Raw genomic sequence first — 18214 nt, 5'->3', positions numbered from 1 at the left:
TCGAACCAAAGCTCCATTCCAGATGTGATTTCCATAAATTACCATTCTGTCTGGTGGGACACAGTGGTATCCTGAGTCAGTAGCATAAATACGAAGTTGGATTTTGAAGGTGCTAGACCATAAAAGGAGAAATTTAAATTTAGTTTAGGCTGCATTTATTAATCTAGGCTCATTTCAGATTGCAATAATCTCTACATGATTTGAGTATTTTTCCCTTTCCTGATGCACAATTACACTTTTTTTTCCAAAGGATTTCTTTATGCATACAAGAACTGGGGTACAGGCCAGAGGTGTGGGATGTGAGAGGATTCACCAGAGACAGAGCAGGGAACAGAACAGGCAGACTGACTGAAATACACTGCTGAGGGTAGAGGCGGGTGAGGCAGGAGAGGTCTGCTGTGCCATGTGGGTAGCTCCCTAGCCAGCCCAGGATCGCAATTGAACTCCTGCTGCAGAGGCTGCAGATAGCGTCACAGTGTTGTGCTTAACGCCTTGCGCCACCAGCGAGGCCCCCATAGTTACATTTACAAATGACCGAAGCTTCCTTTCTTTGGGAAGGTTATGAAGAAAACTGTACCTATTTATGATGTTATCACAAAGGTCAAGCCTCACAGCAAAGTACCTTGCTTCCTTTTTATTCAAGGAGTTTTAGATTTGTGAAATGATAAAGGTATAGGGATTAGGTGATTCCATTATAGTGACCTGTGTCATCATAGCCCTTCACAATCCTGTGTTAATCAAACCTCAAGTGTTTTGTTCGGCTTAGTTGTTTTGGTCTTTTTTTTTTTTTTTTTTCAAATGTTTGAGTACCCAAATCAACTAAGAGCTTTGTGAACCAACCCTCCATGTCAGTCAAGAACCCCTTAATTCGGGTTGCCCTCGTGACACAAGGGGTTAAGATGCAACCTGTGAAGCTTTCTGCAGCCTCTGCAGTATGAGTTCGAAACCCGGCCTGCCAGGGAGCTGACCCACGCAATGCAGCAGACCTCTCCTGTCTCGCCTGCTGCTCTCCTCAGCACTGTATTTCAGTAGATGTACCTGTTCTGCTCCCCACTCTGTCTCTCTGTGTATCCTCTCACCCCCTCCACCTCTGGCCTGAACCCCAGTTCTTGTATGTATAAATAAATATTCATTTTTAAAGATTTATTTATGCACACAAGAACTGGGGCACAGGCCAGAGGTGTGGGGGGTGAGAAGACCCACCAGAGACAGAGTGGGGAACAGAACAGGCAGACCAGCTGAAACTTACTGCTGAGGGGAGCAGCGGGCGAGCCAGGAGAGGTCTGCCTTGCCATGTGGGTTACTCCCTGGCCAGCTGGGGATCGAACTTGTGCTGCAGAGGCTGTGGATAGCTTCACAGGATTGTGCTTAACCCCTTGTGCCACTATGGAGGCCCAATAAATAAATCTTTTTTTTTTTTTTTAAAGGTAACCAGTTCACAAAGAGGCCTACATCATGTAAAATTAATAGTGTTCAGGCAGTTACTTAGAGTTCTTTTCCAGCAGGTAAGTTATTGAGACTGAGCCTAAATTAATTTGAATGGGTATAGTTTTCCTAACAAGTTAATCAATCAGCTATCTGGATAAGAATTTTGCCTGAGCATAGGTTTTTTTTGCCCTCTAGTGGTAGATGCATGCATTTTACATTTTTTGGTGTTAATATACCATAAGGTCACTTTGTAGGTGAGGGACTGAGAAACTTAGAGAAGGTAGAGGATTTGCTTAGTTTCTAGTTGGAGAAAGAGCTAAGACAATCTTGAGGTCTCCTGGTCATCAATATGGTGTTATTTTCAAAACAAGACTCGGGTATATATGTATATCTCTGAGTATTTTCTTAGATTGCTTTGAAGATACTGTGCGAGTTATATTTTGGGCTACTCATAATTACTGTTGATATCTTTGATATAGTGGTCCTCTGAGAAATAAAGAGGTCCTTGAACTTGGAAGAGAGGCCAAGATAGGAAGGGAAATGGAAATCATATTTGAGAATATGCAGTAGTTGTCTTTAAATAGTTGAAGGATGACTTGTAGGAGAGGGGTAAACTTATTTTCAGATTGTTGCTTTGAGAACAGCAAATACTAATTATTTGTGAACTTGTCCTGGGATGGTCTAGTTTCTTTTAGTAGGATAGGAAGAATAAGAAAGAGGCCCCTAAAACTGGACTTACTAAAGTCATCCCCAGATTGTTTGTTGAAAAATGAGTTAATTCTGGTAATTCCTACCCATCTGACAATAGAACACCAGCCTCTGGTGTTCTCATGCAGTCCCATGCATCCCAAACACTCTGCTCTTTATATTTTACTTTATTTTCTTTCTTTCTTTTTTAAAAAATTTATTTATACAAGCACTGGGTACAGTCAGAAGCGTGGGAGGGTGAGAGAATTCACCAGAGCCAGAGCGGGGAACAGAACAGGCAGACCGATGAAGTACACTGCTGAGGGGAGCATCGGGTGGCAGAAGAGGTCTGCGTGCCATGTGGGACCCTTGCCTGGCGGTCGGGGGTCGAACCGGCACTGCAGAGGCTGTGGGCAGCTTCGCAACCCAGTGCTCAACTGCTGCGCCACTGGGGAGGCCCACTTTATTTTCTTTTAACTGTTCAGATTGGACAAATTTAGTGGTCTGCCCTAAATTTCCCTAACTCTGTCCTATTCCTTTCTGTTCTACTATTGAACCCATCAAGTGAAATTTTTATTTTGGTCATTTTTTAGTTGTATCATTTGAATTTGATATATAATTATTTCTTTGTTGATATTCTTTTTTATTTGTTCCAAAGGAGTTTATGATTGTTAGTGAATTTTATGAAAAATGTTTTAAAATCCCTGTTAGATATTCTAACTACTGATTCATGCCAGCTGATTGTCTTTTCTCATTCAGGTTTTAATTTTTCTGACCACCTGGCATGATTGGGTGACTTTCTGAAAATTTATATGATGGGCATTTTGTCTGCTAAGGTAGCTATTCTGTTTAGACTTAGCATATAAACCATGGTCTGATTTTTGTGAGCTGCAATTCAGTGGTATTTTAATTTTCAGGGCCTTTGTTTTTCTAATTTTATTTGGTGGGCCTATGGCAGCATTTAGTTTAGGGCTATTTATTTTCTCACTACTGAGACAGTACCCATCTGAATTCTCTGCCTGAAGCCAATAGAATTATGGAAGTTTGTTTTTTTTTTCCTCCTCTTTTCCGTTGGGAACAAAAAGTATTCATGGCCTTTTATGAGCCCTGGGAATCGTTTTCTCTGTTTCTTTCATGTGGTTTCTTCCCTGATCTCAGTTGGTTTTCTCACACTCAAGTACTAATCAGTACTCAGCTGAAGATTGAAGGAGACCTTCTGCTGATTTCTGGTCTTCTTTTTTCTTTTGACTCTTTCTTCTCTTTGGTATTCTGCCTCATAAACTCTAACCTCATTGGCTTTTCTGGACTCTTAACTATATTGCTTCAGCTCAGGGAGACTGTTGGACTCCACTTGGATTCCCCCTTCCTGTCCTGCACTCTGGAAACTCACCAGGGAGTAATCTGGGGCAATTGTATGTCTCACTTGATTTGCTTATTTACTCAGAGTTCACTGTCCTTTACTGGCTGATGTCAGTGTTTGAAAGTGATTGTTTCATATATTATTTATTTATTTAATTTTTAGTTGCAGGTTGGAGGGTAAATTCAATCCTCCTTACTCCCATCTTTGGTGAGGGGGAATCCCCAAAGCAATTTTGGACTGTTTTATTATATTAGGTAGCCAGTGGAGAACCTTTGAATGATTTTGATCTGGAGTGTTAACATGATGAACTTTGACTTTGCAGAGCTTATTTCTTAACTGTCAGAAGCTTGAAAATGGAGTGAAGAGAAACAGGAAGTAGGGAGATGATGTGGCTGCTGCTGTCATTCATGTGAAAGATGATAAGAGTTTGAGCTATTAGAATGATTGTAGATGATCCTGGGGTGTGGGTGGGGTGTACATTCAGTAGATAATTTGGAAATACTGACTTGATAAAAGTTTTCACAGCACTGTATACTGCTAACAGTTCTTTCTTCATTGCTATTAGACATTTTTGTTCAGTAAAAAGATGCAACCTATAGTACTTTATCAAATGCTAAATAATATATTTAATTTTAATTTTCATTCTTTTCTACTTGTCTTAATTTTGACATTCTCTAAATCACTGAATTTATGCATTACCTATGCATTATAGGTTTAATAGAAATTGTATAGATGTTGATTATTTTTGCAGTCAACTAATATAACTAGAATAATATTTTCTTAAGGGCTGGGTTATTTCAATTATTTTAGTTCAATTAGAATAAAATCATAAAAGGTATTTTCCTTTATATTACAGATAACTATAGCTAAAAGGTCAAGCAACATAGAATTCAGTAAATATTGAGGACAATCCAATAGTTAATAGTATCAAAATCTAGGCAACACTCTAGTATTGTATAAGTATAAATTATCTTACAGAAAAATCATTTTATTGAAAGTATTTTACTACAAAGAGAAGGAACTATAAAGAAACAAACTACATTAGAGATATAGTAAACTCTATTTTTCACATGGCCCTAGAGAGCCCAACTTCTATTCTGGGCTCTTTTTAATCTGTGTACTCCAATTTTATGACTTAATCATATTATTCATTATATTTTAATTTAAGTTTGGAAAAATCTCAAGTAATGAAATGTTTTCTCTACATCCCAACAAAAAACTTACATAATGTCATAGCTGTAAAACACTTGATATCAAGTAAACCTAATATGTTGTGAAAATTTTTTTTTAATTTTGACGTTTTCTTCAGTACTAGATTTCCTGTTTTAGCTGCCTTAGAAGAGCTTCTAAAAGACTTGTCTTCTAAGAGTTTGTTACTTTTGTAGCTCAAGAAGAGTTATCTTTCATGTACTTTTCAGACTTCTGCTAAAGATGTTCCTTATTTATGTCATCTGCAGTAAGAAAGTTTAATTTGTAAAAATTCCATCACATAGTCTATATCCTTATAGAAGGAGTGTTCATTGTCTGTGTCTTCCATTTCTGCAGTTACTTTTTAAGCAGGAAGAAAATAACTGTGTTCTGGAACTTTCTATAGGTGCAAAAATGGCAATAACAGATTCTATATTTGTGTTTATTTTTTCAACTGTTTGAGCAGTTTGCTGAATAAGAATGAATTTTCCTGGGCCTGATTAATTTCCATGGAATTTTTGTAAAGTTTGGATTAGCAAAATGATTGGTAATGTTTTCAAGTACTCTTGGGTTTCCAAAGAGTGTTGAATACCTTCTGAATCTGAAGTTGTCAAAGTGATAGCTGTAGAATTTGAAATCTCAAGAGAAGTGTGAAAACCGCCTTTACATGTTTTGGTTAACTGATGTTTCCAAGGTAGATTCTGGTTTTCTAGTAATCTTGTTTAGCTAGGTTAAGAGTTAATGTTATTTTTGGGGCCTCCCCGGTGGCGCAGAGGTTGAGTGCTGGGTTGCAAAGCTGCCCGCAGCCTCTGTGGCGCCAGTTCGATCCCCGGCTGCTCCCCGGCCACTGGAGGAGGGTCCCACATGGTGCGCAGACCTCTCCTGCCACCCGCTGCTCCCCTCAGCAGTGCCCTTCGGTCCCTCTGCCTGCTCTGCCTCCCGCTCTGGCTCTGGTGAATTCTCTCACCCTCCTGCGCTTCTGACTGTACCCAGTGCTTTTATAAATAAATAAATAAATATTTAAAAAAAAAAGAAAAAGAAAATCTCTTATTAAAAAAAAAATAGAGTTAATGTTATTTTTTATACTTCCTTTTTTTGGAGCTGATGGCTTCACCAAGGAAGATGAATCAAGTAATTCTGCATGCTCAGGGAGGACATCTGTGATAATTGTATTTTTCCTTGACTCATTTGATACAAATAATTCTTCTGACTTGGCATTTAAGCACACTTGTTTTTCCATTTTCTATTTCTTCCTTGGAGATTTTTTTTTTTTGGAAGGATCTTCTTCCTGAAAATACTATTTTCAAATTCTGAAAAAGATGTCCTTACTGGGCTTATTTTCTTACTAGTTAGTGATGACTATTTAGTTACAACTTTGAGCAGTATATTGGCCAAGTAAACTTATTAAGTTAAAAAAAAGTTGTAAGTATATAACAACTCATATAAAGTATTTTTCAAAAAGCATCAGCTTATTCCTTATATAATGGAAACATTTCACATAATTCAAAGACCAGCAAAAAGTCCTAAATCATTAATTTATGTTAATAACCTAATCATTTATGTATGTGTTATCTTTTGCTCTCATAAGCTGTGCTTACAATGTTGAAATCTTTAAAATGATCACACTTTTAAAAGTACAAATTAGCCTTACTTTTCCTGGTATGTCAGTTTTCCCAGCAGTTACTTTCCCTGGCACACCCTCCACCTCATCACTTGCCAGCCTGCTGAGCTCCATCTCCCTGCCCTTCTCCTGCCTTTAATACCTGATTGTCTTCAGGTGAAGAAAATGTTGGCGTTGCAGTTTGGTTCAAATGTCAAATACCCACTCTGATGTCAAGAGAAACAGAAGTAAAATGGTCACTACACAGGAACTGGTATTTGCTGGGAACCTGTGAATCTCATTTCATGTTCTTTAACCATTTTTTAGGTCTTTTTTTGTCATGTAGAGGAAAGGAGTAAAAACTCAGCTCTGGGGCCTCCCGGGTGGCGTAGCGGTTGAGCGCTGGGTTGCGAAGCTCCCCGCGGCCTCTGCAGCGCCGGTTCGATCCCCGGCTGCTCCCCGACCACCGGAGGAGGGTCCCACATGGCACGCAGACCTCTCCTGCCGCCTGCTGCTCCCCTCAGCAGTGTACTTCGGTCCTTCTGCCTGCTCTGCTCCCCGCTCTGGCTCTGGTGAATTCTCTCACCCTCCCGCGCTTCTGACTGTACCCAGTGCATGTATAAACAAACAAACAAATAAAAATAAACAAATAAATAAAAATACATGCCTCTTTAAAAAAAAAAAAACAAAAACTCAGCTCTGGTCCTTATTGTTTCTCCCTGGTGTTCTTATAGCAAATTGGTGTGCAGTGGTGGAGCATCTCTCCAGTACAGCCCCTGGAGATCCCAGTGGGCTAGGGGCACTGATGAATTATTTTCATTAGTGTACCTTCTCTATCTTTTCTGTTAATTTTAAAATACATTCTTTTTCATTTCTATAAAAACTTGTGGGCACTTTGCTAAGTTAAACTTCAGAACAAAATAGTTTGTGTGTCCCAAGTAAACCTTTTAAATAGTGGGACATTATATTGGAAAATCAGATAATCACATTGCATTCCTACCAAAATTTTTAAATAACCACAAAAAAGACTTGCTTCAGTTGAAATAAACAGATTTCTTTCATTAAATGCTAAATAAACATGAAAGCTTTCTATGTGAACAAGAAAACAACAATTAAAAAAGTTATCATTTGCTAAAAAACTATTTTTTTAAAAAGATTTATTTATTTATGCATACAAGCTGGCGTACAGGCCAGAGTTGTGGGGGGTGAGAGGATTCACCAGAGACAGAATGGAGAAAAGAACAGGCAGACTGACCCAAGTACACTGCTGAGGGGATCAGTGGGCAAGACAGGAGATGTCTGCCTTGCCATGTGGGAATCTCCCTCACTGACGGATGGAACTCCTGCAGCAGAGGCCGAGGATTGTTTCATAGGACAGTGGTAAACCCCTTGCCCCACGAGGTAGGCCCTAAAAAACATTTTGTAAAACAGAAATCTACCTAAAGATACAAATGTTACAGGTGGAGTCTGTGAGATCATGGCTCTAGGGTGGTAACAGCAGACTAGAAGATGAAAATCAAAGTATTGGCAAGGTTGGTTCTTTCTGGCAGATTCTGAGGACCAGTCTGTTCCTGGCCCTTCTCCTTCCTTTTTGTGGTTGCTTATAATCCTTTACATTCTTTGATGTTCGTTGACTTGCAGCTGCAACACTCCAGTCTTGATCTTCACATGGTGTTTTTCTTGTGTGTCTGTATATCTGTTTTTCTCTTGTTATCAGAATACCAGTCACTGGATAGGGCCCATCCTCATCCATTATGACCTCATCTTAACTGTATGTTCTAAGACTATTTTCCTAAATGAGGTTTCATTGAGAGGTTCCAGGTAGATTGAATCTTTGGGGTATACCTAGTGTACCTAGTAACTAAATACATTTTGTATCTTCTGGGCCTTCAGAAGAGTTTAAAATTATTCATAGTCATCCAAAGATATGTAACTATTTAATGATTAAAATTCAAATTGCATACATAGAGACAGAGAGGACTGAGAAATATTCTCAAGTTTTAATGGACACATGTGTTTTCTTGGTTTGTATTTTATATATTACACTTAGTGCCAGTTTTTAAAAATAAAACAATTTAATCATAATAAATTATGATAATATACATGGCATAATTAAGTTTCCTATATCAACTTTTCAGAAAGGTGATAATCACCAAATGAGCATTATACGTTTGTGTTGCTGTACCTATCCAAACACAGTTTAGAAGAACATATTCAAATAAAGAGAAAACTATTATAGAGAGTATACATTACAGACGAGTTATGTCAGGGCTTTTCTGTTCTTTCGTAGATCATGATAAAGTCCATTCTGATTATGTGCAAAATTTAAAGAAGCTGTATTCTCAGTGTCTTAATTTTGGTGAAAGAATTTACTCATTTAAACTCTGCTGCATAAAAATAAATTTATATCATTCTAACAAGTCTCCTTGACTCCTTTCATTCAAATCAATCCTTAATCCCCATTCCTAGCTCTATGTAACCACTGATCTGCTTTCTATCACTATAGATTATATTTGTCTTTTCTGCAATTTCTTATGAAATGCAGAATCTTATATATGTACTAATTTGTATTGGGTTTCTTTGGTTTTTTTTTTTAAAGATTGATTTATTTATGCATACAAGAACTGGGGTGTAGGCCAGAAGTGTGGGGATGGTGAGCGGATTCATCAGAGACAGAGTGGGGAACAGAACAAGCAGACTGACTGAAATACACTGCTGAGGGAGCAGTGCGCGAGACAGGAGAGGTCTGCTGTGCCATGCGGGTGGGGGATGGAACTCTTGCTGCAGAGGCTGTGGATAGCTTCACAATGCTGTTCTTTTTTTTTTTTTTTTTAATAGAGGCATGTTTATTTATGTATTCATTTGTTCGTTCGTCTTGTCTACACATGCACTGGGTACAGTCAGAAGCGCAGGAGGGTGAAAGAATTCACCAGAGCCAGGGCGGGGTGCAGAGCAGGCAGAGGGACCGAAGTACACTGCTGAGGGGAGCAGTAGGCGGCAGGAGAGGTCTGCGCGCCATGTGGGACCCTCCTCCGGTGGCCGGGGAGCAGCCGGGGATCGAACCGGCGCCACAGAGGCCGCGGGCAGCTTCGCAACCCAGCGCTCAACCGCTGCGCCACCGGGGAGGCCCCACAGTGCTGTTCTTAACCCCTTGCACCACCAGGGAGGCCCTATTTGTGTTGGGTTTCTTTTGCTCAGCGTACTTGCTTTGAAATTTACTCTGTTGCATATATCATCATTTTTTCCCTTTTCAGCGTTAATAATATTTCATTGAATTGATATACAGTTTACCCATTTACCTGTTAATGGTCCCAAATATTTCATAGTTTTTGATGCTATGGCATATCACATTCTTAATTTTGATTTTTACTGCTAGTATATAGAAATACAAGCAATTTTTAAATTAATTTATTCTAGTGACTTTAAAAAAATTTCTTAGAATTTCTTGCAGAATGTTTACAAGTGAAGATAATATATGTGGTTAGGACTTCCAGTATGATGTTGAATAGAAATCATGACTGTGGACATCCTTTTTCTGAGTCTTAGTGGGAAAGCATTCAGTCTTTTGTCATTAACTATGTTGTTAAGCAGACTTTTTATAATTGCCTTTTACCATATTGAGGAGGTACTTTATGTTTGTAATTTGCCCAGCGTTTAATCATAAGTAGGTATTAAATTTTGTAAAATGCTTTTTCTGTGTTAAGATATTCTTATTTTTTAAATTGTCAGTTAATATGATTCCATTTATTGTTCCTAATGGCATTTTATCATTGTCTTGATCTTTGTAGCTATATCTGAAATCTTTAGGTTAGGTAGTATAAATTCTGTTAAATTTTGCATCTACTCCCTGTAGTTTCTCTAGTATGGGAGATTTGAGTACTCCATTTTAGTTCTTGTCCTTCCTGTTTCAACTGCTGCTTGCAAATTGACCATTCTGTTTTCCAGTGAATGTTCATTGGCTCTTTTGTCCTTCTCCTGTTCTCATGTCTCCTGTTTTCAGTCTATCGTTGTTGCTTCCATCTTACTTCTGTCTAGATGTTGACACTTCACAGGTCTTATGGATCCAACAGTCTTTTGAGGATACCTTTTAACCTAGCTTTGTTGCGTATTTAGTTGTGCTATCTTTTATTTGTATATATGTCTGCAGAGTTCATCCATTTGTAATATATGACAAGATTTCCTTTTTAAAGGCTGAATAATATTCCATTGTGCATATCTATATATCTATATATCTCTATCTCTATATATCTCTGTCTTTATCTCTATCTATCTCTATCTATCTATCTATCTATCTATCTATCTATCTATCTATCTATCTATCTATCTATCTATCTATGAAGGCATGGTGCCAGAGGACAGGATTCAATGCTACAGTTCATCACACACATGTATATAAAGAAAATGTGGGCACACCCATTTGTCCATTAATAGATGTTTTGATTACATCTGAAGCAGGGCCCCAAATTGTTAAACCCAGTCCTGAGACAGGGCATCAGGTGCAGTTTGCCTCCTGCCCCATTGAGACTGGCTCCAGTTGTGGTTCCTTGGAGCCCTCCAGCCCAAGATCCTACCCTGAATATTGGAAAATAGGCTTAAGAATAGACCAACTAGTGTTGTTATGCAAATATAGGATTGTAAATGGACCAATCCTATTGGAACTCAATGCCAGTCAATCCCCCCTTTGGTTCCTAGTGTTCAGTTATAAAGTACAAATGGTGCAGCCCTCCCCCAACCCCCCCCCACCCCCGCACCCACACACCCCTTTTGACAGTTATGCAAATGTAGGATTGTAAACCTCCCAATGTGATTGGAACTCTTATTGGTGCCAGTCTACTAAAAAGACCAATCAGGTTTGAAAGACAGGCCTTTGGAGAATAAGCTAGGCTCCAACCAGTTTAATGTGTGTGTGTGTGTGTGTGTGTGTGTGTGTGTGTGTGTGTGTGTGTGTGGGAGGGAGAGTCCTTGGGAGAGGACTTAAAGAGGCAGTTGGACAGGCAGTCAGATTCATCCAGAAGACCTTCGATGAACTGTAGCGCTGAACCCTGTCCTCTGGCACCATGCCTTCACAGATCTGACCTCCAGCTTTGCTTGCTGAATGACAACATTGGCCCTATGCTAGGTGTCTCTTAAAGAGCTGATTGCTATTGGTTTTATGCTTAGCATAGCTATAACACTGGTCCTTACCCATGTTATATCTGGCACCAACCCCTGGTGCTTTTGCCTTTAGTACCATCCAGTCCAGTGTTCAGTGCTGCCTGGCCCAGTGTTGGAATTGCTGTTGCTGACTGCTATGGTGCTACCTCTGATGAGATCTTTGAGACCTTCATGACTTGAGAACTTCGAGATCTTTGACTTTGCTATTGTTTCTGGCCCTGCCTCTAACACTTTCCTTTCTCCTAACTTCTCTATCTCTCTTTCCCCTTTGTAAATAAACCTTATTATTGTTGAATCCTGAAGCTGAGTTGTGTCCCGACAACTGCAGTTGTAGATGCATGGGTGAGACCCACCAACCAGTAGACTTAAGTGTGCAAATATCTCTATGAGAGCCTGTGTTCAGTTCTTTTGAATATATACCCAGAAGTAGAATTGCTACATTATATTAAAATCTGTTTTTACTTTTTTGAGAAGGCTTCATACTTTTTCCATAGTGTCTATCCCATTTTACATTCCAGCTAACAAGGGTTGCATTTATACTGCATCTTCACTAACACCTGTTATTTTCTGGGCTTTCAATAGTGACCATCTTGTGTGAAGTGATATCTCATTGTGGGTTTTTTATTTATTTATTTTTTTATTATACAGGTTTTTTTTTTTAAGATTTATCTATTTATTTAAACAAGCACTGGGTACAGTCAGAAGCGCGAGAGGGTGAGAGAATTCACCAGAGCCAGAGCGGGGAGCAGAGCAGGCAGAAGGACCGAAGTACACTGCTGAGGGGAGCAGTGGTGGCAGGAGAGGTCTGCGCGCCATGTGGGACCTTCCTCTGGTGGCTGGGGAGCAGCTGGGGATCAAACCAGCATGGCCAGGGAGCAGCTGGGGGATCGAACCAGCGTGGCCGGGGAGCAGCTGGGGATCGAACCGGCGCTGCAGAGGCTGCGGGCACCTTCGCAACCCAGTGCTCAACCGCTGTGCCACCGGGGAGGCCCTGTGGTGTTGTTGTTTTTTTTTTAAAGATTTATTTATGCATACAAGAACTGGGGTACAGGCCAGAGGTGGGGGGTGAGAGGACTCACCAGAGACAGAGTGGGGAACAGAACAGGCAGATTGACTGAAATACACTGCTGAGGGGAGCAGTGGGAGAGACAGGAGAGGTCTGCTGTGCCTTGTGGGTAGCTCCCTGGATGGGGATTGAACTTGTGCTGCAGTGGCTGCGGATAGCTTCATAGGCTGCATCTTAACCCCTTGCACCACCAGGGAGGCCCCCATTGTGGTTTTGATTTACATTTCCCTATTGATAGTAATGTTGAGCATCTTTTGATGTGTTTGTGTATTTTTATAAAAATGTCTTTAAATCCTTTTCTTATGTTTTCTTTCTTTGTAGGACAGAGGTCTCTTGTTTTTTTTGTTTTTTTTTTTTTTTTCTACCTCTATTATGCAATCAATTCATAGGAATTGGGTTTCAGTGGCTCAAGCTCCTTTCCATTGGTTCTCAGAAAGTGTGCTGCTCTGGATGGAGCAGACTGGTGCTTCGTTGAACCCAGCTGACTTCCTTTTTTTTCCTGATCATTTCTTTCACACATCTCAGGAAGATACCTCAACTCTTACAGTGCTTAATTAATATGCTCAATATGGACATTATTTTATTTTGTAAGAATCTTGCCCTTATTTGTTTACAAGCCACCTGCATGCTAAGTAGGTAGATTCTTCCAGTTTTGCCATGGTAACATTTGTGGGGCATTCCTTTTTAAACAGTGCCCATCCCCTTGTCTACGATATCATCTTTCTTGTAGGTTTGGCTGTATGGCCAAAGGAACAACTCCATGTTTTCTAAAAGGTGTGAGGAACATATAGAAGGCGCTGCTTCTGTTTCCCTTTGTGTTGGTCATTTTGGTGACTTAATGGAAGATGGTGATTCTGGCTGAAAGGACCTTTGCTTATGTTTTAATTGGCTTATTTGTTGAATTGTAGTTCTTTATGTATTCCGGGTATATGGTTTGCAAATATTTTTTTCTCATTCCACAGGTTGCCTTTCAACTGTCTTGATAGTTTCCTTTGCTGTGCAGAAGTTTTTGAAGTTGGACCAGTCTTGTTTTTGCTTTTATTGCTTGTGCTTTTGGTGTCATATCTGAGAAATCATTGCTAAATCCTATGCCATGAAGATTTTCCTCTTTGTTTTCATTTGGGAGTTTTATAGTGTGAGAGTTAAAGTTTGTAAATGGTAAAATGTAAGGGTCCAGATTTATTCTTTTGTCTGTGAATATGCACTTTTTCTAGCACCATTTGTTGAAAAGACTATCCTTTCCCCACTGTTTAGACTTAGCACTCTTGTTAAAATAAAGATCATATTTGATCATATATTTGAAGGTTTATTTCTGGGTTCTCTACTCTGTTCTAGTGTTCTTATGTTTGTCTGTAAGCCAGTTGTGTTGTCTTGATGCTCAATTTTTTTATATGAGAATTCAGAAAGATTGGCAAGCTGTGTTCTAACACCACTATCTACATCTTCTCGCAAATTTTTACTCTTTTACAGATTTGTAAAGAATGTCTTTTGTTTGCAAGCATGTAATTTAAGAAAGTATTGGTCAGGATAGAATAAAAAGAGATCACTAAAACTACCTCAGACTCATCTTGATTTCTTAATACACTTTGGGTAATTCACTTACTTAAAGAAGATGATGTTAATAGTGGGAGCATCTTTAAATTATATTCTTTATTTTGTTTTATTTTTTAAAAGATTGATTGTTTTATGCATACAAGAACTGGGGTGTAAGCCAGAGATGCAGGGGGCGAGAGGATTCAGCAGAGAGAGTGGGAAGCAACACAGCCAATCTACTGAAATACACTGCTGAGGGGAGCAGGGGTGAGACAGGAGAGGTCTGCTGTGCCATGTGGGTAGCTCCCTGGCCGGTCCAGGGATTGAATTAATGTTGCAGTGGCTGGTGATAGCTTGATAGCGCTGTCTTTAACCCCTGCACCACCAGGGAGGCCCTAAACTGTATTCTTTAAATAAAAAAGTCTTAAGTTGATCTGGTTTTTCCTTATCTCTGGCTTATTTTTTGTGACACTGTGCTGTTAGGGATGGGATCTTAACCTTATAGCCTGTGTGGTGGGAATTACAGTAACTATATTTTGAGATTGAGAAAACTGAGATTCAGAGAGATTAAATGAATTTTCCAAACTCACAAGACTATGAAATAGCAGACTCTGTATTTGAACCCAACTTTGACTAATCTCCAAATATGGCTTCTTTCCATAAAGTTAAGCAGAGGTCATATACACAGTAGCTACTTGTTTCTTTATCAGGACTCTTCCCCTTCCTTCCTAAGGACAAATCTATGTCCATTCAGTTCTTATGCTTCTTGGGAGAGAAGAGAATGGGATAGGAACCAAAGGATAGGCAAAGAGAGTTTGGAAATCTTTAAAAATAGGAAGACACGGTCTCCCTGGTGGCGCAAGGGGTTAAGCACTGCACTATGAAGCAATCTGCAGCCTCTGCAGCATGAGTTTGATCCCTGGCTGGCCAGGGAGAAACCCACATGGCGCAGCAGACCTCTCCTGTCTCACCCGCTGCTCCCCTCAGCAGTGTAGTCTAGTCAGTCTGCCTGTTCTGTTCCCCACTCTGTCTCTGGTGAATAGTGGGAGCATCTTTAAATTATATTCTTTAAATTATTTTCTCTGTCTCACCCCCCTCACCTCTGGCCTGTACCCCAGCTCTTGTATGCATGAATAAATAAATCTTTGAAAAACAAACAAATAAACAAACAAAAAATCTGCAGGATGCCATAAAACGACAAATGGATGAAAAAGTTCTTAGCATGACAGGCATACTTATGTTCAAGTACTGTCAGTTTCTCCCATATTATTGGAGAGGAGGAAAACAGAAAGAGGTAAAAAGGTAGAAACATTCGAAGATAAGATGAATAAAGTCAAGCCCTCCCAGGTGGCATAAGGGTTTAAGTCTCAGCACTGTGAAACTCTCGACAGCCACTGCAACAAGAGTTTGATCCCCAGCCAAGGAGCTAACCCACATGGCACAGCAGACCTCTCCTGTCTCACCTGCTACTCCCCTCAGCAGTGTATTTCAGTACATCTGCTTCTTCTGCTCTCTACTCTGTCTCTGGTGAGTCCTCTCACCATCCCCCCCCCCCCCCCCCCCCCCCCCCACCTCTGGCCTACACCTCAGTTCTTGTATGCATAAATAAACAAAACAAAAAAAGAGATGAATGAGTCTGAGGATCTCATGTGAAAATGGTGACGATAGTTGATAATGTAAGTGACCAGACTGAGTCTTTTGCAGAACGCCAAACTCTGGACCACAAAAATGTCTTTGCACAGAGTAGTTTATTAAATGAAATGGGCACCAAGGGAATCAGCAGTCAGGTTAGCACACTAATGAAGCTGGTCCCAGAATGGCAGGAGGGCTGTGATTCTATAAGGGGGAAGGAATGCAAGGAGGTGTGGGTTGTGAAGGGAGTACATGGGAGGGGTTGATGCTGGGCAGTCTAGGTGACAAGAGTCAGGTGCTTGACTTTCCCAGTACCTTTGGTTTTTTAAAATTTATTTTTTTCCCTTACATCATTGTAGTCCCCATAGTTCTCCCGCCACCATATCACCCATGAACCATCCTCATATTCCTTTGTGTTCGTTCCTTCCTTGTTTTGTCTCAGCCCTCTCCTTTGCTGTATGCCTCAGTTCTATGGTGAGCTGCTAGTTTGGACGTTGTCTTAACCTTTTGTTTCATTTCTCTGTATTCCCTATATAAGTGAGACCATCTGGAGCTATCTTTTTCCTTCTGACTAATTTCAGCTAGCCTAATTCCTTCCAGCTCCATCCATGTTGCCAATGAAATACATGGGTGAGACAGGAGAGGTCTGTTGAGCCATGTGGATCACCTCCCTGGCCAGGGATCGAACTCGTGCTGCAGTGGCTGTGGATAGCTTCATTGTGCTAGTTTTCAGCCCCTTGCGCCACCAGGGAGATCCCTGAATTTTTTTTTTAAATCATGAGAGAATATCTACTTTTATTCTCTTTTGGATGTTCTGTTGTTTATTTGGAGTCTCACAACATACTTCTTCTCACTGGACCTAAATGATACTACTACTATTATTATTATTTTTTAAAGATATATTTATTTATTTATACAAGCACTGGGTACAATCAGAAGCGCGGGAGGGTGAGAGAATTTACCAGAGCCAGAGCAGGGAGCAGAGCAGGCAGAAGGACCGAAGTACACTGCTGAGGGGAGCAGCGGGCGCCAGGAGAGGTCTGCATGCCATGTGGGACCCTCTTCCGGTGGCCGGGGAGCAGCCGGGGATCGAACTGGCACTGCAGAGGCTGTGGGCAGCTTCGCAACCCAGCGCTCAACCGCTGCGCCACCGGGGAGGCCCTGATACTACTATTATTTCAAAATAGAAATAAGAAATTTTTTAAAAAAGATTTATTTATTTATTTATACAAGCACTGGATACAGTCAGAAGCATGGGAGGGTGAGAGAATTCACCAGAGCCAGAGTGGGGAACAGAACAGGCAGATGGATGAAATACACTGCTGAGGGGAGCAGCGGGCACAGCAGGAGAGGTTTGCGTGCCATGTGGGAACTTCTCATACAGCCGGGGATCGAACTGGCGCTGCAGAGGCTGCGGGCAGCTTCGCAGCCCAGTGCTCAACCGCTGCGCCACCAGGGGAGGCCCAAAATAAGAAATATTTCTGTTCCAATTTTGGAATTAATTTTTTTTTCTATTTCTGATTTCATTACTCAGTATGACCTGGTTTCTAAAGAATATAGTTTGCTTCCCTAATACTTACTTTGTTGTTATACTGTGCCTGCATCTGCCCTTTTATTTGCATTTCAGAAACCTCAAATCAAGTCCTAACTATTCTTATAGCAAGTTTTATCCTTTTCTCCTTAGCATCTTTTTTTTTTCCAATCTACTTTTTTTTTTTGTGGGACCCTTGCGGGTAGCCGGGGATGAAACTGGTGCTGCAGAGACTGCAGGCAGCCTCGCAACCAGGGGAGACCCCTCCTTAGCATCTTAACACAGAGCTGGCACAGTGTGATTTTAAAAAATATATTACTTGTAGTAGTCTATTTGTCAGATTATTTGGATTCATTTTCAGTACTTGTTTCCTTGGTTTTTCATTCTGTGAAAACTGGTAGCTTGTACTAAAACTCCGGTTATGATCATTGCTTTCTGTGACAGTTCATCTTGTTTCTTTATAGTTGTCATTCTTAGATGGTTCTTCTTTATATTGACTCAAAAATATCTCCTCTGAATTTTATCTTTTGACTATAGTCTTCTCCACTGTTACTCCATCTAATAGCTCTTCAGATATTTGGAGAAACTTTTCATGATTTTACTTTTCAAGTTTTCTGACTAAATCTAATATCATTGTTTTCAGAACCATTTCCAATTTTTTTTTAAGATTGATTTATTTATGCATAGAAGAACTGGGTTGTAGGTCAGAGGTGTGTGGGGGGGTGAGAAGATTCACCAGAGACAGAGTGGGGAGCAGAACAGGTGGATCTACTGAAATACACTGCTTAAGGAGGCAGTGGGCAAGACAGGAGAGATCTGCTGTGTCATATGGGGGTAAGCTCCCTGCCTGGGGATCGAACTTAGACCTTAGTTGGTGATAGCACTGAAACATAATCCCTATGCCACCAGGGAGGCCTCCCATTTCCAGTTTGAAAGAACTTAATTTATCCGGTGACTCTTACTGTGTTTTCTAGTTTGGACTCTTCATTGTCAAGAAATACAGACCTAATCTAGCTTAAGAGGGAGGAATATCAT

General features: G+C 40.3%; 1 protein-coding gene and 1 pseudogene across 3 annotated transcripts in view; one reads left to right on the top strand and one right to left on the bottom strand.

Annotated features, from left to right (window-relative positions):
• SBF2 (SET binding factor 2) overlaps nt 1-18214 on the top strand; it is a 388242-nt gene that overhangs the window by 19211 nt on the left and 350817 nt on the right. The gene's annotated exons all lie outside the window — the stretch shown is intronic.
• On the bottom strand, nt 4785-8016 carry LOC119254121 (THAP domain-containing protein 5-like; annotated as a pseudogene).

This window comes from Talpa occidentalis, unplaced genomic scaffold (genome assembly GCF_014898055.3).
Source record: "Talpa occidentalis isolate TD23 unplaced genomic scaffold, MPIMG_talOcc4v2.1 talOcc4.3, whole genome shotgun sequence".
Taxonomy (NCBI): domain Eukaryota; kingdom Metazoa; phylum Chordata; class Mammalia; order Eulipotyphla; family Talpidae; genus Talpa; species Talpa occidentalis.
Note: the sequence above shows the minus strand (reverse complement) of the source record. Positions and strands in the feature narration are given on the sequence as shown.